This window comes from Cotesia glomerata, unplaced genomic scaffold (assembly GCF_020080835.1).
Source record: "Cotesia glomerata isolate CgM1 unplaced genomic scaffold, MPM_Cglom_v2.3 scaffold_11, whole genome shotgun sequence".
NCBI lineage: Eukaryota > Metazoa > Arthropoda > Insecta > Hymenoptera > Braconidae > Cotesia > Cotesia glomerata.
In genome coordinates, this window is record NW_025401443.1 from 953,841 (window position 1) to 980,412 (window position 26,572).

General features: G+C 33.0%; 1 protein-coding gene and 1 long non-coding RNA gene across 2 annotated transcripts in view; both read right to left on the reverse strand.

The window, feature by feature from the left end:
• LOC123273588 (lachesin-like) overlaps positions 1–26,572 on the reverse strand; it is a gene marked incomplete at its 3' end in the record, with an annotated part of 449,749 nt that overhangs the window by 386,698 nt on the left and 36,479 nt on the right. The gene's annotated exons all lie outside the window — the stretch shown is intronic.
• Positions 9,048–10,800, reverse strand: LOC123273620. The gene is made up of 3 exons (XR_006511340.1): positions 10,628–10,800; positions 9,697–9,698; positions 9,048–9,061 (listed from the first exon to the last, which is right to left on the reverse strand). It is a non-coding gene; the product is annotated as an uncharacterized LOC123273620 (long non-coding RNA).

Below are 26,572 nucleotides of genomic sequence, written 5' to 3' on the forward strand. Positions count from 1 at the left end.
TTTCGATATAAATAAAAATAAGTATACTTACAACACGAAATCCGTTGTTATTGGAAGCTCGTGTCACGTGTTGAGTACTTTTGAGGTTATAAAATTACTTGATTAACTAATCGTGCAAAATACACTCAAAATTGATAATTTAATTATTATTGATAAAATAGGAATGATTAAAGGTTAATATGAGAGTTACACTGAGATAGCAAAATAATAATTGTCAACGTTACTACTACACTTGATGCAGAAGGGTGAAAATTACGTTACTACGTTACACTGAGTTACACTGAGATAGCAAAATAATAATTGTCAACGTTACTACTACACTTGATGTAGAAGGGTGAAAATTGAGGATTGTATGTATTTTTGTATGTTGTATCATAAAAAAATAGAAATTAAAAATTTTGTCTAAAAAATAAAAAAAAAATTTAGGGGTGGACTACCCCTAATATTTAGGGGGATGAAAAATAGATGTTGGCCGATTCTCATAGATACCGGATAAGCACAAAAAATTTCATCAAAATCGGTCAAGCCGTTTCGGAGCAGTATGGCAACGAAAACTGTGACACGAGAATTTTATATATTAGATAGAGATATATAAGATATATATATATATATATATATATATATATATATATATATATATATATATATATATATATATATATATATATATATATATATATATATATATATATATATATATATATATATATATATATATATATATATATATATGTATGAAGAATATATGGCGAGGCTTTCGCCTACCTCCGAAGAGGCCGTTTCCTGGGCTCAAAAGAGCTATACACGCACGTATATTTATCCTACTCCCACCATAACGAGAACACAGCCCAGTTCGCGGACAAGGAAAAACCGCCGTTCTCTTGTGTTTATACACATTCATTGAACAGCTGCAAGAGTTGCGTATAATTGTAAGTGTGTGCAACTCTCATCGACTCCTCTGGCAACTCATTCCCTGTAGGCACATCGAGATGTACCTGCAGGATACGAGCAGTATCCAGCGGGGACCACGGGGAGGCGGAGTCGATTGAAGACCATGTTGTTTGTGTGATGTGTTGTGTGTAACGTCTGATTTTACGTGTAAGTGTTTGCGTGTGTAGGGTGCCTGGGCACTTATGTTATTTGTGATCATTTTCCCTAGCTTATTCTACGTCAGTCATCCAAAGCTTTATACTGTCCTCATAATTGTGTGGAGCATATTGCTTGTGCCTAGGCGCTCCGACTCTACCTAGGTGGATGTCTGTTGAGTTTCGTCCCTAGTCGCGTTTTCATTAGCTAGCTGGGTTTGGAGTTTGCAACACATTGCTACTTTACTGAAACCTTTTAAAAGCTTGAAGTTACTTTGGGATGTGGCAATCGCACGCGCAACTCTCGCCCACTCCGCGTTCCCACCCCATATGTCCTTGAGCACCTCACGTTGAGGCTCGTACTCATGGCATTCAAGCATTAAGTGCTCCACGTTGTCGACCCTTTCTCCTAACCCATTCTTCCTACACTCGTCGCAGAATCTACTATTCGTATGTTCGTACTTGTATTGGTATTCTCTAAAGCAACCGTGGCTGGTTAGGATTTGGGTCAGCCAGAAGTTAGGGCTGATCCATTTGTTTGTTAGACGCTCTGCTACGTCTGGAAAGAAGACTTTAGTTTCGCGGCCGTTCTCTGATGTATCCCATTGTTCTTGCCACCGACGTATGGTTTCAGTTCTAAGGGTGACAAGGCGATCCTCCGCATCTGGCTGCACGGTGACGTTTCCAAGGGTAGCCTGTTTGCCGATACGGAGGCTGTATCGCGCGCACCGTTCGTCTATTACGAGCTGAATGGGCACTGCCCCCGCGACTACGCAAATCCCCTCAAGCGAAACTGTCCTGTAGGCAGTAGTTGTTGTTGGTAGTTTTCCAATTACGAGAGCACAGTGCGACTCATTGCCGCACGGTGCCGCATTAGCACATGTTTAATTGAAACAGATTAGTTAAGAAATGAAGCAGTAGATTGCGTTGGTATTGCTTCAAGTTTTGAACAAAAATTCGAAAGTTTGGCAATCTAAAAATCTAAATATTTGTTTACCTGTATATTTAAATCTTTAAAATCTTTGGAAACATTCATGTTAAGCGGCTAATTCAAAACCCTCAATCACATCATGACAATGCTTACAAATATAAAAATCTAAAAAACGATTTCATTTTATAAAGATAAAATAATAAAAAGAATATAAATTCGTTTAAGTTAGTCATCCATAATTAAATATTAGAAATAAAAATATAATAGTTAAATATAATTTGTTTTATTGTATATATTTAATTTTATTGCAATAATAATTATTTATCAATAATAATAAAATACACTTACAACTGTCAAAAATAATAAAATTTGATAGATAATAAGATAAACATTAATTATACCAACTCAATACAAAAAAATACTTTTAATTTTATGTAGACTCGTTGGTAACTTACGCATCACATCCGCGAGCAAAGGTTTTTTGAGTGTCCAACTGTGTGAAGCGTTGCTGTTATTGGAACACTCGAAGCTGCGCACAATGCCGCATTATGCGCTCTAGTGCTGTAATTGGAAAACTACCGTTATTAGCGCTTGACGCTGAAGTGCTCGAAGATGTCTCCAGTCCTCCTTATCGCAACGGTCACTCCAAGCTGGGTATCGCAATCCCCATTCTGCCCGCGCAATACGCCGCATGCGCCCGAATACCCTACTTAGTTTCGCGCGCCTTGTTTTAATGTGATTTTTCACTTTGAGGCCCTCGTCGAAGTGTACCCCTAAGTATCTAACGCTCGATTTGAATTTGACTTTGGAGTCTCCTATCATTATTTTTGGCGGTTTGTTATCGTATTTGGATATATATGTATGGGGGGGGGGGGTAAGTAAACCTCATAACTTTTGAACAGCTTGACTGATTTGATTGCGGTTGGTGTCATTCGAAAGGAATTCGCCAAACTGCAATTTCCTGTAAGTTGGGACCGATTCAGAAAAGTAGATTTCAAGAGATTGATAAAAAAGTTGGAAAAAAAAATTTTTTTTTTCGTATTTCTAAAATATCTCCGAATTAGCCTTACCAATCGACTACAAAAACTAATCAGCTTTCAATCGCAATTATCCGTATCGATCGATACAATGCGCATCAAAATCAGTTGCTGAGTTCATGATATATCGCTGTCGAAAGTTTTTTGAAAAAAGTGTTCTTTTGTAATAATTCCGAAATGTTTAATTAAATCAATTTTTTTTGTTCCGAATTTTTTATAGGGCTTAAAAAATCACATCACTTGCCGCCAACCACGTAAAAATCGGTTGATTTATTCAAAAGTTAGAGCAATTTGAAAGTAAAAAAAATTGTGTTTCATCAAACTTTTATTAGACTTTTGATCTCTTCGAGCACAAAAATATAGAACAGCTACTTTTTAAGCTCAGAGATCTCAAAATAATAAAGAACTTACATTTTTAAGCTCGAAGAGCCCAAAAACGTTGCATCAAGTGGAATTTTGAGGACAAAAGCATATAATTCGCGGAAAGTTACAGGGATGGCCTTCAGAGTCAACAGTTTTCCAAATTTTTAACTTCTTGCTAAGAAAATTAAATATTTTCAAAAATCGGGAAGTCATAGGTTTTACCCCGTTTTTCGAAAATCGAGTTCTCATCAGATCTCGACGTTTTGAGGTCCAAGGAAGCTTCCCTGAATGTTTTTGCGATGATATTCGTATGTCTGTATGTGTGTGTGTATGTATGTGTGCGTGTGTGTGCGTGTGTGTGTATGTATGTGTGTGTGTGTTTTTTTTTTTTTTTTTTTTTCAGAGGCGAGAATCCTTTTTGCGGATTCCAGGCATATGTGGTTTTTTTGGAATAACTTTTAAACGGCTCGATGGTTCAACTCCAAAAACTTAATAGCTCTTAACCTTGAAAAACCACTTCGATCGCCATCAGTCTGGTCAAAATCGGTTGATTCGTTCGAGAGATATTGTGAACGAATGAAAACCGAAAAAAGTGTTTTTTCGGAATAACTTCAAAATTCCTAGCGCGATCAATTGAAAATTTCAAATTCTTCGTGAGGCTTGAAAAACTGCATTGAATCCTGCTAACTGCGTGAAAATTGGTTTATTCATTCAAAAGTTATTGGGGTTTAAAAATTCAAAAAATAGTGCTTTATCAAATCTCTATCAGACTTTTGAGCTTGAAGAGCTCAAAAGCATAGGAAAGCAATCTCTTTGAGCTCGGAGAGCTCAAAATAACTCATAAATTGTATTTTTGCGCTCGAAGAGCTCAAAAACGTCATTGGTGCAATTTTAAGCGCCTAAGCATGGAATTAGCGGGCATTTGCAGGGATGACCTTCAGGGTCAACCATTTTCCTAATTTTTTTTTTCTGAATTACTTTGAAATTCTTTGTTTGATCAATTTTAACTTAAAGATCCTTTATGAGACTATAAAAACTGCCTCAAACGCCGCCAACCGTGTAAAAATCGGTTCATTCATTCAAAAGTTATTGCGGTTTGAAAATCCAAACAATAGTGTTTTATTTAACTGCTGCCAGACTTTTGAGTTCAGAGAGCTCAAAATGACATGAAATTTATATTTTCGAGTTCGAAGAGCTCAAAAACGTAATACGTGCAATTTTGAGTGCTCAAGTATGGAATGAGCGGGAAGTTGCAGGGATGGTCTTTAGGGTCAAGTTGTCAACTATTTTCCTAATTTTTTTGTCTGAAGACGTACTGACAAAAAATTGTAAAAATTATACTTATCATTCCATGTCTTTCTTCACCGTCATTTTTTTTTTTTTTACTTGAACCCGAAGCCGCATCTTTAATTGATCCGTCGTTACTACTTACATTAGCTATAAGATTTTACTCGTTGTTTAAAGATTGATCTTGATAGTTTTGTACAGGTACTTCTCTTTGATCAAGTTCTTTATTATCATTGAAACCTTGATTGACATCTCGGTTTTGATCAAGATCACGGTGGTCTTCAGAATTTGGATTTTTACCAAGAATATAATCACAATCCTTATTTTCAACAGAACTATCACGATCATCAAAGATTCCATCGCGGTGTGGGCTTCTATCTTGATCAAACACAGGCTCATTCTGATTAAGAGGTACTTGGACAACATCACTTTGAATTGCCTCATCTTTATTCTTATTTTGAACACGAACCGTACTTTCAGCCCGATCGCTAATCAAAACATGATTTGACTCCAAAAAGATATCAGTTTTATTCTAATGTTAATATGAGTTAAATTTTAACTTCCTGTTAAGGATATTTTTTCAAAACTTTAGTTTCATGAGATGTCGATATTTCAAAGTTATAAGAAACTTCATATATGTGAATAAACCTTTCATAACTAATGAAATGTTTGACCAATAGATATAAGATTGGTGGTGGAATATTTTCTTAAAATATGTTTTTCTGAAGTAACTTATTGTAACTTGCTGTATCGATCAATTGCATGGCTTAAGCGTAAAGCGCGTAGGTATGCTCTATTTTCACCTAAAATTCGTGATTTCGATTCAAACGTGATTTTCATAAATTAAACGAAAAAAATTATGTATAAAAAGCATATTGAGATAAATAATAATAACTACAGAATACCTTAAAAAAATTTTCTTATCGATTAAATAAGATTTCTCCGGAAAAACTCGTTTTTCTGACGAATTAAGTGAATAAGAGCCTGTTATTCACAGGAGCACTGGGCTTGATAACACTACAACTTTGTCAAAAATCATTTTCACGATTTAATTTTTTTTTGTTTTATTCCTTAGGGAGTTTGCCAAAACCCTTATGAAAATTGCGTGTCACAATAATTCCGTTTCAATACAGTTAATTTTTTTCGACTGTCAGTTCGGTGACTTTTCTGTGATTTCGACAGCCATATATATTATTTTTCATAAAATGGATTGAAATAACTAATCAAGCAGAAACTATACATACATGATGGTATAATTACTAACTGTTTTATCATCTGTTAAAAATTTTTTTTAGCTCGACCTACAGAAGACATAACACTACTCGCGGGAAAATTAAAAAAAATGAATAAAAGAGTAAAGAAGTCTTTATAAAAAAGTTAACAAATCGTAATCTAAACATTAAATCTAAATTATTTGTGTATGATATGATCAGTTAAGGCATGCTCATTTGGATTTTCCAAACTTTTTTTGTAATATTGTCAGATTTTAATATCAAAACTATACATCAAATGTTGCAAAGGACGTAAAATTAGTCCAGTTGTTCAAAATTGATTGGTTCAAATGGTATAAAAAAATTTTTTATCAGCAAATTCACCAGGTTTTCTTAATTAATAAATTCTGAATTGTGGTAAAGTAAAAGCCCCAGTAGCTGCTCATGTACCAGTACATGCTCACTCCATGTATTTGTATATATATATATATATATATATATATATATAGAGCTACTGGAGCTCTTACCTTAATAGGCAAAATTTGAAGTAATTTGAATTTGTACTTAGCAGAAAGTTTTAAAGGTAGAATGCGCAGTAACAAATTTTACGTCATTGCGTCAAAAAGTTTTGTGTTAAAAATTTTTATTTTAAATATTTAACACTTTTTTGTGTTGATTTAACAGAATAAATTGATTTAACAGTTAAATTTACACATAAAAGTGTTTGAGTTTTTTGACGCAATGACGCAAAATTTTTTACTGTGTGTGAAAACAACCATTTTACAGGATTTTTTATTTTTACTATGATGAATATCGGAGTTGATACTCAAATTTTCGAAACTTGGGATAGGTTGAAATAATAAACCATCTGTCAGCACATCTAATGAGTCAATCCAGGATTTGTTTTCTAGAATGAAATTTTAATTACAATGTTGAGCTTCAAACATCGCAAGAAATGGAATGTTTATAAAATATGACTCGAATAAATAAACGTTCTAATTCTAAAAGAAAATGATCGAACAAGACTAACTTAAAATGTATGTATTTTGTAATTGTTCAGAGTCATAAAAATTTATTAGACGATAAAAAAATTCAATCATATAATTAGAACTTGAATGTAAATGATCAATAGTTTATAACTCTCATGCATTAATAAATGTAAACTCATCATATTTACCAGATCTATGTAGAATTTTTACGACGTACCAACGATCACCGAATTTGGCTTTGTACTTAGTGCCATCAATGCATTTAACATGGCACTCAAGTAATACACCAGCAGTTACAGGTTTTCGGCCTGTCCAAAGAACAAGGACAAACTGCATAGCAGAATTTAATATTGTAATTATGCTAAATCGATTAATTAAATTGTCAATATTTTATTTAGTTGTAAATATTATAATTGAAATATCGAAGTTTGTATTGAAGTGACGATACATGTAAATAACGTGAAGTTAGTTGAATAGTACAAAAAATAAAGCACAGTGATAATAAGAATGTAAGTTAAACTTCCAGACAATATTAGTTATCCTAATTAAATAAGAATGATACATAATATAGTGATATATTATAAATAGAGTATTCCATGCCAAATCGACCACTTTTGAACTCGACCCCTTCAGATATAGCTGAAACTTTATCATTCTTTTCTACCCTTTGAAAAACATTTTTGAGAATTTTTTCAAATTTTTTTGTCCTACCCAAAAGAAGTTTTGAATTTCCCAAAAAAGTGGCTATTTTATTTTCAAATAGCCATAACTTTTTTAGACCTTTGGGTACCTTTTTTTTTTTAAAAAATTTTGTTTTTGAATGAACTTTTCGAAAAAATACTCAACAAAAATTAAATATAATCAACTCTATGAAATAATCGGTTTTTTTTTACCAAAATCGTTATTTTTTCAAAGTTGGCCACTTTTTTTTTTTATTTTTTTTTTTTCAAAAAAAACTTCAATCAATTTAATAACTATTCCCGCTCATCCCGCGCAGGGCCGATTTTTTTTTAATATTTTTTTTTATTTAATTGAAAAAAAAAAAATTTTTATTATTTCAGAAAATTTGACAATTTTTTTCCAATGAAATACAAAAAATTAGAAAAACGGTTGATTCTAAAGGCCATCTCTGCAACTTCCCGCTTATTTGAGCGCTCAAAATTACACTTAATACGTTTTTGAGCTCTTCGCTCTAGACCATAAAGGTCAAAGTCTAAAAAAGTTATGGCTATTTGAAAATAAAAAAGCCACTTATTTGGTAAATTCAAAACTTTTTTTGGGTTAGACAAAAAATTTGAAAAAATTCTCAAAAATGTTTTTCAAAGGGTAGAAAAGAATGATAAAGTTTCAGCTAAAACCATATATATTAAGCTGATTCAAAAAAATCGACTAATTTTTTTTTCTTAATCATATAGAAAATGTTGTTGGAAATGATGAAAAAAAAAATTAGAAAAACGATTCACCCTAAAGGCCATCCCTGCAACTTCCCGCTAATTCCATTTCTGGGCGCTTAAAATTGTACTTATGACAATTTTTAGATTTTTAAGCTCAAAATATGATTTATATGATATTTTGAGCTCGCTGAGTTCAAAGAAATGATATTTCTATGCATTTGAGCTCTCCCAGCTTAAAAGTCTGTAAGAAGTTTCACAGAACACTATTTTTGGAATTTTCAAACCGCAATAACTTTTGAATAGATCAACCAATTTTCACGTAGTTGGCAGCATTCGACGCAGTTTTGTCATCCTCATGAGTTATTTTCAGGTTTAAATTGATCGAACCGAAAATTTCGGAGTAATCCCGAAAAAACTCTTTTTTCGGTTTTCTATCGTTCACGATATCTCTCAAACGAATCAACCGATTGCGACCAGCTTGGTGGCGATCGACGTGGTTTTTCAAGCTTAAGGGCGAATTAGTTTTTAAAGTTGATTGATAAAGCCGTTTTAAAGTTATTTCAAAGAAACCACTTTCAAAAAAAAATTTTTTCTTATTTTTTTTTGAGATTTTTCAAAATTTTTCAAAATCTATCGGTCCGAATCGATTTAAATTCACAGGAAATCTAAGTTTAAGAGAACTCTTTAGAACGCCGTTTAGTAGATTCCGATCGGTTTAGTCGTTCAAAAGTTATAAGCGAGTCACATAGTCACACACACACACACTCGGGGCAGAAGAGATACTGCTACCGGGTGCGTCTCCCCGAGCGGATAGGAGAACGTTCACTGTCCTTGGATGACACTGAGTCTCTTAGTTGATAAGGTACAGAGGGTAGGAGCTAAATAAAATACGCTCCCGTGGACAAAACTTCCCTTAATGAATTGGTCACACTAACTGACCTAGCAAGAAGAAAATCGTTCTCTGTTGTAACCCACTGGGAGTGTCCGGAACCTGTGTCGTAGTTTTCGATGACGCAGGCCACGGCTGATGTGAGCTTGCTCTGCCGAGGTGTAAGTTACAGCAGTAGATCAGGAGCCAGCCACCTCGGGCCTTGATCAGGGAGTACGCAGTGAGTGCTAGAGATCTGAATCTTCACCGCTCTGAGCAAATCTAGTCCGTCCGTATATTCCGGGACTGGCTAAGTGTCGACTAGGCCTCAGGGAACTGGGGTAGGAGTACTATCTCCGAGGGTACACCCTTTCCTAGTTATGACAACCCGCTCCACTCCGTATGATGCGCTGGTAAATAAAAAAAGTATGAGTAATTTACAGGAAACAAAAAAGAGTGGAAACGGGCTGCATGCCCAACAAGCAGCGATTGACGCAAGCGCTGAAATGAAGCGTTCGCAAGCGCTCAAACGCCTTGAAAAGCTGATCAGTGAGTTGAATGATTTCGTCCAACCAAAGGTCAACATTTACAAAGAGATAAAGGCCAAGACGACTGGTGTAGCTAACGCCCTTCAAAAGTTTGAGAAGCTGGACGAGAAGTGGCGCTCATCATTGCAGCGCATTTCTCATGCTACACCGGAGAAAGCCTGTCAGGCTGTCGTCGTGACTGACGAAGCAATGGACACCGTAGCCGAAGGTGATGGTGAATTAGTCGCGGAAGACAAAAGTAAAGCCAGCAGCAAGTCAGGTAAGAGGAAAGATCGACCTTCTCCTGACCCAGCAATCAGCCAAGTCGTGAAGAAAAAGGATTTGAAGAAAAGCCCTCTGCAAGGAGCGGCAGTACGAAGCGACGAACAGGAAAATGCGTCGGTTTGGCAAAAAGTTCAGTCCAAGAAAGAGCTAAAGCAACAGAAGAAAGAGGTGCTCCCAAAACAGATGACAAAGGAACCCTGATCTGAACCCAAGCGAAAGAAACCGCGGAAATGGATCAGACCGAATGTCCTCATCATCCGGCTGACAGAGAAAGCAAAGTATGCCGAGATCCTGCGCCGAATAAAACAGGACGTTCCTGATGATCAGGTCCGTAGTACGGTAGAGAAGATCCATAAGACCAATGCTGGAGATATGCTGATAACTCTTTCAAGGCAGAACACCGACAAAGGCCAAACATTGAGAAAGACCATTGCAGACATACTGAAAGAAGACGCAAGAGTAACCTGCAAAGAACCACAGGAGGTAATTGAGATCCGAGACGTCGATGATGACACAACGAAGAACGACATCCAGGGTGCCCTACAAAAGGAAGCTGGAGATGGCTGTGAGATACCACTAGAGGCAATCAAGATCTGTAAGGCCTATAGAGGTACTCAAATCGCCACAGTAATTCTACCAGCAGCAACAACACAGAAACTACTGGATGGAAGTAGCAAAATCCGGATTGGTTGGGTTAATGGCCGAATAAGGGCAACGAAGAGACCTATTCAATGCTTTAAATGCTGGCATTTCGGACATCATGGATCCCAGTGCAGAAGCAAGGTGGACCGGTCGAAGCTTTGCATCAGGTGCGGACAAGAAGGGCACAATATTGCTGATTGTAAAAATCCAGCCAAATGTGCATTATATGCTGAGATTGAAAGTGCATAGAATGTTGCCCACCATGCCGGTACTTATAAGTGCTCGTTATTTCAGGAGGCACTCCAGAAGTTGACGAACAAACAAACATGAGGATACTGCAGCTCAATCTCAACCCATGTGAGGCAGCGCATGACCTGCTCATGCAATCCGTGCGAGAACTAGAGCTTGACTTGGTACTGATAGCAGAGCCATATGAACACCTGAGTACCCAACCCTGGGAATCTGAAAGCACATCCAAAGCTGTCATGTGGTCATGTGGCAAGCTCCCTTTCCAAAATGTAGTAGACAACAGCAATACCGGCTTTGTAGCAGTATCAGTAGAGGGCATCCATTTCTATAGCTGTTACGCACCACCTAGCCTCTCTACTGTCGAATTCACCGCATTTCTGGATTGACTTACCGAGGACGCGAAGCATTACCACCCAGTGGCAATAGCCGGGGACTTCAACGCCTGGGCAGTAGACTGGGGCAGCAAGCATACAAACGCGCGAGGAAAGGAACTACTAGAAGCTTTTTCTACATTAGATGTAGTACTGCGCAACAGTGGCAATACACCAACCTACACCAAAGGAGACGCAAGTTCTATTGTAGATCTCACTTTCGTCAGTAGCAGCCTAACCAGAGGTAATATCAACTGGAAGGTGATGGATATCTACACAGCCAGCGACCACAACATGATTCTCTGGGAAATATCGAACGTCCAGAGCCCGAGAAGACCTAAAAAGCAACTTAACACCATTGGTTGGAAGGTAAACACTCTTGACCCAAGTGCATTGTTAGTAGCTCTCAATAGTGACCAGATTATCGTAGGCTGCGCAGAAGAGAAGACCAAAGACCTGATGAAAAGAGTGACCCAGGCTTGTGACGCCAGTATGTCTCGTAGACATGGCATGAACACAAGACCTTCCGTTCACTGGTGGAACGACCACATCAGCGCCCTTCGTAAAGAGTGTCATCAGAAGAGAAGAATATCTCAGCGTGGCTACCGACGACCTAACTCTGCGGAGCTGGTCACAGAGTACAAAAGAACCCGTCGATCCCTGAACAAAGCCATCAAAGATAGCAAAAGAAAATGCTGGAAGGAGCTCATCAACGATGTGAACAAAGATCTGTGGGGTAGGCCATATAAGGTGGTCATGACCCATCTTCAAAACCAGCTAATGTCATCACCCACGTGTCCTCAACTAGCTAGATCCTCCCCTTACGAAGTAATGCCTGACGGCGGTTTCCATGAGGGATTAGGGGAAAGAGGAAAAGGGGTTTAGGGTTTAGTGGGTAGGGGTGCTAGCGTCGAGTTTTAGTATGACACTGCGTCGAGTCGCCACATATCCAGGCCAAACAGCTATGCCTAGAATCCGTAAAAAGGATTCCCCCCCCCTTTAAAAAAAAAAAAAAAAAAACCACACACACACACATACACACATAAATAAATAAATACAGACATAGTGACAACATCGCGGGGGTAGTCAGGGAAGCTTCCTATGACCTTAAAACGTCGAGATCTGATGAAAACTCAATTTTTGCAAAACGGGGTGAAAACAATAACTTCCCGATTTTTGAAAATCTTCGATTTTCTTAGCGGGAAGTTAAAAATACTGTGAAAGCCACAGCCCTTAATATTAATATTAAGAACTCTCGCATGATAAATTTCAATTTGCCGTAAGATTAACACGGGAAAGCTTGTTGTTTTGAGTTTAGAATTTTATAACTCTTTAATGGTTCATTAAAAAAGCTAGACCAAATTATTTTCTTGTATGAAATTGAACGTTCTTCAAAAAAGCTTTCTTATAATTTTTTGATAAACCGACGCGTTTCAAAGTGATTCAACTTTAAAATATAATTGATAATATTTTCTCTTTTTAACTTCGCGCTAAGAAAATTAAAAATTATCAAAAATCGGGAAGTTATTGTTTTTACCCCGTTTTTCGAAAATCGAGTTTTTATCAGATCTCGAGGTTTTGAGGTCCTAGGAAGCTTCACTGACTATTCCCGCGATGGTGTCTGTATATCTGTATGTATGTATGTTTGTGTGTGTGTGTGTATATGTGGATGTATGTAAACCTCTCATAACTTTTGAACGGCTCGACCGATTTGATTACGGTTGGTGCCATTCGAAAGGGTTTTACTAAACTTAAATTTTTAATTTGAGTTGGACCGATTCGGATCAATAAATTTTGAGAAATCTTAAAAAAACTGCGAAATAAAATTTTTCCAAATGTGGTTTTTTTTTAATAACTTTTAAACGGCTCAACCGATTAATTCCAAAAACTCATTTGCTCTTAACATCAAAAAACCACGTCGATTACTACCAATCTGGTCAAAATCGGTTGATTCGTTCGTAAGTTATCGTTGACAAAAGAAATCGAAGAAGTGTTTCTTTTCGAATTACACCGAAACTTCCGGTAGTATCAATTTGTGTTTAAAAATGTATCATAGAATTTGGAAATCTGCGTTGAATTCTGCCAACCGCGTGAAAATCGGTTCATTTATTCAAAAGTTATTGCGGTTTGAAAATTTAAAAAATAGTGTTTTATTAAACTTTTATCAGACTTTTGAGCTCGGAGGGCTCAAAACTACTCGAAAATTACATTTCTGAGCTCTTCGAGCTCAAAATTGTAATACGTGCAATTTTGAGCGCTTAATTACGAAAGTAGTGGGAAGTTGTAGGGGTGGCCTTCAGGGTCAACCGTTTTCCTAATTTTTTTCTCCAATTTTTTGACGAAACTATCAAATTTATCAAAAAATACTGTCAAATTTTTCAAATTTTTTGTATTCTAAATTTTATTTGGTTTTACAGATGCTTTTATTTAACGGTCAAATTATTAATCCTATCGTATCTTAATTTTGTATCTTTATCTATTATTTATTTAATTTTATAAGTTCATAATATTATATATTTTGAATATATGCAATTAATTTTACTATCTTAATAAAAATGTACTGATATAATTTTCTTATTTATCGAAGATAGTTTCACAGTTAAAATGATCGAAGCGCGAAATAAAGAGACATCGGTTGTACTATTTGTTCTTAATTAACCTCACTACTATTCATTTCATCAAAAATGCTTCAAGGACGCCCCGTCGTCCCTTAGTATCTAGCCACCTCGCACTGTAATGCTCATTGTTCCGCGACTCGACGAAATGCGACGAATGCTCATTGTCCACTCGATAACTGTGAGTGACGCGATGTTAAAACCTCCAAATTCGGACTTTTATTGTTGCTATAGTTTATCATTGTTTTTTGTGAATAATTTTGGCTTGTATTTTAAATTCATTTTTTTGCAATTGATTACTTCATATCCTAAAATTCTTTTTTTATGTGTTATTTGTCCAATTATGTGTGGACCGATATTTATTCTTCTTTCAATTATTTTGTAACTGAGTACTTTTTTAAATGGACAAAATCGATTATAAAAAATGGATAAAGAAGTTTACTTAATTGGTTTTCCAATAACTGGTATTATTGGACGTAAACTTCCAATTTTTAAGAACGATTTAGCTTGATTTTTCTATAATCATAAAGTACAAAAGTGTGGTGGTAAACAAAGTCCTCTATTTACGGTGAACCGAGGTTCAAGAACAATGAAAAAAGGCTCAAATTCCTACTTGTTAAACTCTAAATGCCATTAATAAGTTATTCAGATTGTTCAAAAAGTAGAAAAGTTTGCAGCGTAGTTGCAAATAAAAACAATCATCCACGCAAATCAAAAATAAAACTGTTATTAAGAATAAGTTGAAGCAGTTATTTGATATTGCTCACAAGAAAGCAGCCAAAACGTTAAGTGAAAAGGGAAATGAATTTTTGTTAGCCCATAGATCATCAGGTCGGCGTGGAAGTAGATAAAGAAAATATATATTAATTTAAGTTTTTCACAAATATTTTATGTTAGTTGCTGATTGAATAATTTATTGACTTTGAAATGATAGAGAAAGAATTGTAAGATATGGAGATTTTTTACTTTTCTCTTTATCAATTTAAAATTTATTTGTATTTTGGTTCGAATTCATTTATTACTTTTCTTTTCGACGAGTTTAAAATAATAATTTATTGATCAATATTTTGAATTTTAAATTCTTAGCAGAAATACCATCTAAGAAGTGACCATAGGGAATTTTTGGAGCAGTCATCAGTTTTTTAGGAGTTGTTCCTAAAGAAAATTTTTGGTTTAAGGGTCCAGGAAAAAATTTCAGAATTGTAATAAAACTACTATCATATCACAAAGTTTGTGAAGAAACTTAATTTTATTATTTTCTATTTTATTAATTTATTGTTTATGTTTAATTTAATAATTAATTTTGTAACACACGCTATGACTATGAACATTAAAACGGACATAATTACTTAATTCTCGCGCTAATCATTTTAGTTCCCCCCGCATAAAAAAACTATATATGGCTGTACATATATGGAAAGTTATATGGGGAATATGTGATCATATATAGCGGCAAAATTATATATATGGAATAATAAATGTTTTGTTAATATAATGAAGATATATTTGATTCAATATAAGTTTAAATATATAAGTGCCGTATATTACTTAGTATATGTTATAAAATATACTATTATATAAAAATTACTTATATAGAAAACTGTATAATAGATAAATATATTTTTTGTGAAATATATGTTGAGATAGATTATTACTGTATACTTTCATTTAGAAAATTTCAATTATATGGCAATATATATTATTTTATTATCAAATACCATACATAATACCAGATATTTATAATATGTACGATATATTTAATCATATGTAGCTGAAAATATAATTGAAATATATGTTATGAGCATAACATCAATACATAATACTACATATATCATTATTGTATATATGAAACAGCAAAATTTTGCATATGGGTCCTTATATAATCACATATATTTTTATATATGTAAAATATAATTTTTTGTATATGATGAAGGATACATAGCTTTTTCATGTGGGCCGTCCCACCGCTAGAGCGCGCCGAAAATACAGAACTGTTCACTTGACGATTCTTATTCCGTACTTTTATAAGCGATAATTATGACGGGAAAAATCATTCCTTTATGGGATTCTATATGTGAGTGTTAAGTCACTGGATTTAAAATTCAATCAATCTTCCTTGCTCTGGTCCGCTGGGATAATAGTAAGGTAAGTTTGATTAAATTAACCGATTAATTATTGGTTAATGTGTTGCGCTGGCTACACATTAATCCGTGATTAACCGTATTCCCAGTACTTGGACCTTATGTAAGGGTACTGTGGTGAAGCTTTACCGTGTAGGTGGTGCAAGAAGGATCCTATCCGTTTGTACTTTGGTAAAGGTTAGGACTCCTGGGGGACGGCAAGTCACCAGGATATGGGATATTAGCTTTGAAAATTAGCTTACCGATCGTCACAAATAATTACTAGACAAACTGATTTACCGACAGTATAGATTTAAGTTCTCTTAGATTCTTGATTTAAATAATTATTAAAGTCATTGTTAATTATTCTAATTACTATTTAAATTGATTAAATTTGTATTTAATAAATATTTAATTATTTAGTTATTTTTTTTATAAAACAAGATTAAATTTGAATTTTATTTTGTTAAACGAGATTAAATATTTATAATTTATTATTCAAAATAATAAAATAAATTTTGTTATTAACAAGGCAGTTAATTAATTAATTACTAGTATTATTTGCAACGTGGCCAGTTCGCTCACATTAGGCAAACACCAATTTACCACCTGACGCAAATATCATCAGCAGATAACATGTAAAATCTGATTAGAAATTAGGCGATAATCGCTAAATGTACGAAAATCGTTTGAGAGTGGAGCTAGATGTCTCCCCACTTTTCAATGCTAATTAATGTACGCAGAAGCCGCGTGCATTCAGTCTTTATTCAACCTTTATAATGTATACTTCTGTCATTGATATATTTGTTAAAATATAAATAATTATTTTTACCGTGTTACAACACAATGTTCGGTATTTTATTAATTTACACTGTTTATAAAATAATAACGGCATTTTAATCTACAATAGTACGATACGACTCCGATTATCAGTTAACAAGGAGTATGTCGTACATTAATTAAATAATACGACGCATATACAAGATAAATTAGCTTGGCATGTCGTGTACTCAAGAGGTCTCGAGTAGTCAGCCATTTTGTTGAGGAAAGCGTCGTTTCATTGTTCGAGGAAGATCCTGGTTTGTCGGTCACCTCGATTATTCGTCTGTTCCTGACCCAGTAACCGGCCCAGCTACAGCCACGAGGAATCTACCACCGCTGGACAACGTTAAAGCACACCGAAGTGGTAGTAGTACCTGTTGTAAGTCAGGTGGTATATTGGTAAGAATTGGACGCGGTATTGTTCTTACTTTGAGCTGTATTTTTCAATATTTGTATTTGACGACCATTTAGCTCTATTTTTCCATACTGAGCGATCAGCGAAGCAGTACGCGGCAAAGATTGATTTTGTGTCGAAGCTGAATCTATCTTTTAACGAGTATCGCCACCCACAAATTGCCCTAGACCATATTCCTATCGCGAATTAAATCAATTTAGCTATTTATAGCTTTGAAAGCTATCGGCATGGTCCGCCGTAAAATCTAAAGCTACAGGCATCTGGAGCAGCATCGGCTCTTATAAGCTACGGCTTCGAGTTGGTTACACTCTGGGTGTAACGAGCGTGTCTTTTCGGCCCAGTTCGTAATTAATTATTAAATTAAAATTTAGATAATTTTTATTTTATAATAAAAATTTATTTCACTTTACGAACAGTCGACACCAGCCACGTTACATATTTTAATCTTATTGTTTTTAATTTAATAAATATATTCTTCATTAAAAACCACCCTGGTATCCGACGTGCTTAAGAGCTGAAGAATAACCCGTTACAAGTTAAGAAAAAAAAAGTAAAAATAATTTTTAGTTGAAAAAAAATAATTTTAATTTATTGGCAAATTAAGATACGATAGTATTAGAAATTTGACCGTTAAATAAAAGCATCTGTGAAACCAAATAATATTTAGAAGACAAAAAATCTGAAAAATTTGACAAAATTTTTTTAAAAACTTGATAGTTTCGTCAAAAAATTGGAAAAAAAAGAGAAAACATTATCAATTATATTTTAAAGTTGAATAACTTCGAAACGCGTCGGTTTATCAAAAAATTATAAGAAAGCTTTTTTGTAGAGCGTTCAATTTCATACAAGAAAATGATTTGGTCTAGCTTTTATAATGAACCATTGAAGAGTTATAAAATTCTAAACTCAAAACAATAAGCTTTTCCGTGTTAATCTTACGGTTTATTGAAGTTTATCATGCGAGAGTTTTTAATATTAATATTAAGGGCTGTGGTTTTCACAGGATTTTTTTTTCATCATTTCCAACAACATTGTCGATATGATTAAGAAAAAAAAAATAGTCGATTTTTTTTAATCAGCCTATATATATTATTAGGTGAAAATTAAGGTGGTCGTTAAAAATTAAATTTTTTGCGGCGCCCCCTAAAAAGCTTCTTTTTGATGAAAAAACACTGGGAAAAATTTTTTTTTTTTTAATTCAAAACAACACGTGTCTCTACATGATCTACACAGAGAAAAAAGTATTGCTATTGTAGCGTTCCAGTGGATTGTGAACGTAGTATTGTGATTAGCTCAAAACAGTATTGTAATATTCATCATACGAATACGGTTACGCTCAAAACTGTGAATACTGAATACCACGATCAACTGTATAGTGAATATGTCAAACCGTTTCCTTACTACGGCAAAACGGATCGTGACTATCACTATCCACCCCGCCTTCAGCGCCACCACACATAACCAAGCCCGAAACTTACGAGTTTCTTTATTTACAATTTTGTGACAAAATAGTGATGAAAATTGCATTGATTTGTTTCTAAATATTAACAGCGTCATGGATGGTTGGGTTGTGAATAAATTAATTGAGTGGAATCTTGAGAAACTTGTGTCAGTTTTTGAAGGTGAGTAAAGAAATAAATCTTCCTATGTTAACTGTGTTAATGCTGTGTCCGTAGTTATTGTATATAACCTACTCTTCTATGTCAGCGACTCGAATCCAACTCATACTCTTCTAACGTCAGCGACTCGAATCCAAAATCTAATTTCAAATCAAGCATTATCTAGTTCCGAGTACATAAATTCTGTTCCTGCTTTAACTCACGTAAAAAATAGGTTAAAACTGGTAAGTTTACGTTTTTTTGGCCACTGTCGGAAATTTAATACTAATCATTTTTTAAATGTATAAAGATTGGCATTGATTTTCATGTGGTGTACCCACATAAAACGTCGAATTTGGAAAACAGCTATGATAATTTAGTAAAACAAATTCTACTATACTGTAGTAGAAAAAAAAAGCCCACAAAGATATTAAAACTCTTGTGTCATTGTTGAATAAATATAAAGATAAAGATCAAGACAAGTATCAATATATTTTTTCTATTTTCTGTATTATGTCAATTACTTATTTGATCTAATGTATTGCGTTTACCCATATAGATACAAGAAGTGCTATAACCTTCAAGCTAATTTCTTTGTTGCTGCCAAACCCTCCAGCAATTGTCTCTCAAAACGGATCTTGGCATCCTAAAAAAGAAGAAGTTCAAAACTACTTTCTTTTGCATGCTAAAGTAAGACTGAATGTTACTAAATTGTTTTCACATATAATTTAATAAACTTATATTAATGATAAATCCTCATAACATTTAATTATGTTTCAGAATGAAAATGAATTATGTGTTAAGCTTGTTGAACGGAAAAATCAATTACTTAAGTATGGTCTGACAGAACAACCTCTACCAGTACTAATCGGAGCAGAGTTGACTTCAATTGAGAAAAGGCTTGTAATTATAATTGACATTCGGTATGAAGCTGATTCCAATATTGAATGTGTTGATTATTGCTTCAAAAGCTATTTTGCGCTTTATTTGGAGTATTCCAAAGAATCTTTATATCCTTGGATATTTTTACAAGAAGCTATTTATAAAATTGATACTGAAGATCGAACAACCGTTCCTGCGCTTGATACTTCTATCAGGGATTTAAATTTAGCTTAATACTTTTTCTTAAACTTAACAATTATCATGAATTTATTAAAAACATGTTAAAAAATAATAATTGTTGTACTCCTTCGAATCATTGTAAATATGTACAAATACAAGAGATTACTCATCAAAAAATTATTGAGTCAATATTTTAATTGTACGGATCTACAAATGAACCATGGAACCAAATTCAAAATTTTTTTGAAATAATGAGAGATATAATTGGTTCTGAATTTCAAATAATTAAAAAACAGCTTGAAACTAGTTACCAAACTAATAATAATGGCATGATAGTAGTCTCAGATATTAAAAATATGTTTAAAACAATAAATAATGTTATAGATCGATTCTCAACAGAACATAACCGTTTGCGAATTTTGGAGCAAAGTGGCTTCTATTTTGCTCCTATCGAATTTCTTATAGGGTACAGAAATCAAGCTACTCTTAAGCGTTATTCTAATAGTACCATTAAAGTAAATAAACAAAAGAGAACTGGATATTTATATCCATTAAGAGATATTTTTAAAAAAGTTTTTGAGTTGCCTAACGTATTCAATACCGTTTTCGCCTATGTGAACTAATTAAAAAGCAAACCATCTCTCTCTAACTTCATACTAACTAATTTGTGGAAAACTAAAGTACAAAACTTACATTCTAACAAGGGGAGGATACGACCTTGGGGAAACGGATTTGGATAATCTTTGACGCAGTGATAGTACACCATGTGGGTATACTACCTCTGAAATACTAAAGTGCAATACTCAAAAATGGCTGAGAAAAACGCACTCAAAGTTTACTCAGCACTATAATATATTAATAGGTAAATAATTGATACATTAAATTATTCTTTAATAAAATATTTTTTATTTTCAACTTCATTTCTATAAATTATCTACGGTGTATATCATGAGATATTTGTAATTCATGAATAATTCTTATAACTCTCATATTCATTATAAGTTTAACTGAAAAATATATACCTGCGCCAGACAATAAGAAGGGTCGAATATGGTATGAGGGTACAATAATTCTTGTCCTCGAGTTATTGTAAACTGTACATCGATTCGAGCTCTGTTGGCCCACCGGAAGAATAGTCATGTTGTTGTCCTTGAACCTATGTTAGTCCCACCACTTTTTCAGAAGCTTGACTATAGCAGTTAGTTTCTGAATTTCGACACGAACAGACGTATTTGTGCAGTAAAATTTACTTTAAAAATTGTTTTATAGTTTATAAAATGTCATCAAGCGAAGCCAGTTCTTCTCATGGAGATGAAAACACTCCTGATACATCCTTACATAGTGATTTATCAAAGCAACGGCTAAAAGATGGAGTAGTGTATTATGAAGGTTTACTTCTTGAAAGTGATTTAATTGCAAAAACATCTTCTGACACTCTGTCTGAAGATGCTATGTTGATTGGTAGAGAATTATATGATAATACGTTAGATATGTTAAATAAAAAGAAGTTCGTAAGCGATCAAGAATTGATTCATGCTCAAGAAGAATGACCAGATGGAAATTTTGAAGCAGTAGAAGATAATTCAGTTGATGACTATGTTCCAGATGAAAAAAAAAAAACAAAAAATGATGGATTATATTCCTCTAGAATATAAAATTAAAGTTTTAAACATAGCAAAAGCTCACCCTTCATGGAAACAAGAGACATTACAAAAAAATGGATGTAGTCATTTGAAGAGAATGGATCATTTGAAAGTATGGGAAAAAGATGTTGAACATGGTGGAACTAAATTTGATAAATATCATGTGATTGATTCTTGGACGTATGACCGCTTCGTCGAGGCAAGACAAAATTATCAACAAGTGACTACACGAAATTTGCAGCAATGGGCTTTAGCTGCAGTCAGCCAGTTTCCTAATCTTCAATTTACAGCGTCTGACCCATGGGTAAAAAAATTTAAACAAAGACACAACATTCGTCAACGCAAAATTACAAAATTTGTAACAGACAAAGAAGTTCACACCATGCCAGAAATTATCGCCTCTGCAGAAATGTTTCGCATTCAAACAAAACAATTGATATCTAACTTCGATAGTGACTTCGTTATTAATACAGATCAAACAGGTATATAAATTTTCTAACGGTAAACTAATTATTTTTTATTCCATTATTAAATTTAATCGAAGTTAATCATTAGATTTATTAAAATTCATATTTTCAGGATGTCAATACCAATCAATGTTTAATAGGACACTGACGGAAAAAGGAAGCAAAACAGTGTTTGCAAAAGTACAAGACATGACCAAGGTGTCACACTCATATACTGCACAATATAGCATAACATTATCTGGAAAATTACTACCACATGTTTTTATTTGTTTGCAAGAGCCTACAGGTGATTTTGGGCCAAGAATAAAGAAAAACGTAGAAGAATATTTAAAAAAATACAAAAATGTTATTGTCACATCATCAAAATCAGGAAAACTGACAACTACTCTCTATAAAAATTTTCTAGAGAAATGTTTAATGCCATATGTTCAAAAAAATAAATTTCTTTTAATTATTGACTCGTGGACAGGACAAGTGAAGCCAGAATTATATGATGAAATATTTCAGGATGATAAAAAAATGCCTACATGCACATTTAAAGTTATACCTCCAAAATGTACTCCGTTAGTTCAACCATGTGATGTCTATTTTTATAGACGAGTGAAAAATTTTATCAAACGATTGCAAAGTACCGCTGAACTTCTAGACAAGAATTATGAAATTCATTCCCGAGAGGATTGCATAAAAATTCATTCGATTATTCATCACCAATTGTCAGCGCCAATATTTCGAGACATGATGGAATATGCCTGGTTCGCCAGCGGGCTTTGTGACACAAGAAATTTTTTTACTAATGTCAATGATGGGTGTTTCTCATTAGACCGTTTAAAAATACCGTGTCATTGTAAAAAAGCAGCATTTATTTGTTGTTCTTGGTGTAGAAAAACTTTTTGTTTTGAATGTTTTCATCATAAGTATCACTCAGGATCATGTAATAATATCTCATAATACGTAATTATAAAATATTGCTTTAATTAATTAAAAAAATGTATAATATTCCATTTAATTTTCGATTTATTATTTGTTTGTACCACCGCAGATAATTTATAGAAATGAAGTTTAAAATTGAAAAATTTTTTATTAAAGAATAATTTAATGTATCAATTATTTACCTATTAATATATTATAGTGCTGGGTAAACTTTGAGTGCGTTTTTCTCAGCCATTTTTGAGTATTGCACTTTAGTATTTCAGAGGTAGTATACCCACATAGTGTACTACCACTACGTCAAAGATTATCAAAATCGGTTTCCCCAAGGTCGTATCCTCCCCTTGTAAGTGATAAGGGGTGTTCACCCCAAAAATTTTTTATTTATTTTTTTGATAAAATTTTTTTCTTTTTTCATTATGTGGCATCAAAAAATACACACAACTCTAAATTTGCACTTTTTCATCACCAACCCTTGCTTTTTAATAGTCATTTTCATAATTTTATCATTTTCTATCCCGCTCGATCACATCAATTATTATCACTTAGTAAGTTATCCCCTCCATGTGTCTACCGGTGTCACTTCTCACCCTGTAATTAGCACGGAGTAGGGATGTTACCTCTACAGTTTTTGGCTATTATTAGTGTTTATGCTTCAAGCGTAGTAGTTAAACATTTTTACTATCTCAGTGTAACTCTCATATCAAATATATTCTCGAGTAACTTTATTATTTATTTATTAATAACTAATATTATTGAATATAATTAATTATTAATAACTAGTAAAATTATTAATTTTGAGTGTAAATCGCAAGATCAGTTAATTAAGTGACTTACATAACCTCTAAAATACTCAACACGTGTCACGAGTTCCCGCAAACAACGGCTATTGAGTTGTAAGTATAAATTATTTTTTACGTTTATTATAAAATAAAAAATAATTCTTTCTTATTTATAACGATAATATTGTTGGGAATGGTGAAAAACGGATTCGGTAAAAGTTAGATTTTTATTACAATTGGAAAATTTTTTTTGTGTTTACTTATAAGAGCTCTAACTTCGACAGAATTTTTTTTTTCACTATCTCTAACAATATGTATTTTCGATATAATTAAGAAACATAAAATTTTTCGCTTTCGTGAAACTATCTAATTTTTACATGTATATTTAATGTAATTAAAGATCCGAACAAAAACAGTTTCACTGTAAAAAATTGCGCCAAGTCCACGTTCATAAAACTCATCTCAATAACATTCGCACTTTAGAAAAAAAATAATACGCGTTTCAATAATTTTTATTCTTTACAAAAAAATGTGAAATACAAAAAAAATACCAAGAAACCGTCATCATGTTGAAAAAATTGAAAAAAAATTTGTTGAAAATTTAAAAATTAAAGAAAAAAATTTTTATCGTACTTGGCGCGCGTCATTGAGTAACCCAAATTTTTTCGGACGAATCACAACTCGAGAAAAAACAATTTTGCCTGAATATACTTATACATATATATATATCGATATAATTAAGTATAGTTATATGTAACAATAACTTATATATGTGTATATGGGTTATTATAAGTCAGGCTGATCAGATTATATATGATTTTGTATATAAATATACATAGACTGACATTAATCAAGTATGTACTTAGGTTCAATTTTATATAAGTCGACATTTGGTTGTAAATACTTATATATAGGTATATATAAGTATATATATATATATATATATATATATATATATATATATATATATATATATATATAAGCATATATAATTGCGTAGGAAATTATATATAATCGTATATAGTTATATATGATTATATGTGATGATATGGCAAAGTCATTTTTCCTAATAAGCCATTTCTCAATGCCTTTTTTAATTATTGCATGAACATAAGTTCTATCTTTCCGCGGGAATATTCAAAACAAATAACTTTAGAATAACTTAAGCATGCGCTTAAGGCCTGCACGTTTGGTTTTACCTAACTTTTTTAAAACTTTCATGAAGTAATAATTCATTAATTATATTTATGCATTTTATAGGTTAACCTACTTATAAATTTCTATACATTAAAAGAATGTTCATTAATCCTGAAAAATTTGGGTTACTCAATGACGCGCGCCAAGTACGATAAAAATTTTTTCTTTAATTTTTAAATTTTCAACAAATTTTTTCAATTTTTTCAACATGATGACGGTTTCTTGGTATTTTTTTTGTATTTCACATTTTTTTTTAAAGAATAAAAAATTATTGAAACGCGTATTATTTTTTCTAAAGTGCGAATGTTATTGAGATGAGTTTTATGAACGTGGACTTGGCGCAATTTTTTACAGTGAAACTGTTTTTGTTCGGATTTCATATCTTTTTGTTAAGTAACCTTTTTGCTCGCTTTATAGTGATTTCATATTTTTAGTTAAGTATCCTTCTTTCCTCACCTAATAGTTATAAAATTATTTAGAAGTGATCTATTTTCCACTTACCAAAATCAAGCAACTTTCTAAAACACTAATTTCTTTTTTTTGTTCATATTGCACTTATGTATATAAGTGTTCTAGATCATATGATCCGCTATCGTTACATCAACGACATTATATGCGCATACAATTAAATCCATGTCATAAAATCATTTCAACACTATAGCCCTGTCATTATATTGCATGCTTAAGCGCGATCGCGCAAAGGCATATTTCTAATGAGGCCTAAAGGTCAAGTTTCCTATCTCGTCAAGTATAATTGTATTTTTAATTAAAAACACTGCTTGGTATAGTAATTATCAATTGTAGTGAAAAAACCCGTTCTTTAAAATTTATAGTGGAAATAACTAGGAAAATATGATGGTATAGTCAAAATGATTAAAAAGAAATTTCCAGTCAATTAGATTGAAGTACCTCCTACAGGCAACTACCGAGATATCGAAATATCTGTACATTGCTCGATTAAAATTGCCTAGACCTTAAAGAGCTGACTTTTTGGTGAAAATGGAACCCAGACAATGTTAGCTCGTTGTGCATTTGGTCTGGTTAATAAATAAAATTTAATTAGAAAAATATATTTAAATACATACATATGTAAGGTTGTTTGTTGATAGTTAATTCTAGAATTTTATATTCATAAAGAATTTTCAACATTCTTAATTTGAATTTTGTACTTTTCCCACTCAAAATTAAAAGATCATAAATAAATAGATTATTGCAGGCAGAGCTATAATCAAATAAAGGGTTGTTTGTTCGTTAATCCTAGAGCGCAATTGTAGGCAATAAAATTAAAGTTCTATTTTTCTCATAGTAGCTAATAGTATTAAAAGACCTAATATGACTAAGCCGCGTATAATTTTCTGTTAAAATGAATAAACTAACTTATTCAATGGAAATTCACATTTTATATAAATATAAAGACAATTTAAACATTTTTCATAATCAAGAAAATTGCTAATTCAAATTGAATACTTCAATGCCAATAATTTAATGATAATAATATATTCTTATAGTAATAATATTTTTTAAATAATATTTTAATAGTTATAATAACAATAATAATAAATTTTAGGATATGGCTAAACGTACGGCAAATGAACGATATGGCTCCGTATGTGTACGGAGTGTCACAAATTCCGGGGAAATTCATTTTCTATTTGGAAAACGTCGCATGCATGCAGGGCCGTATA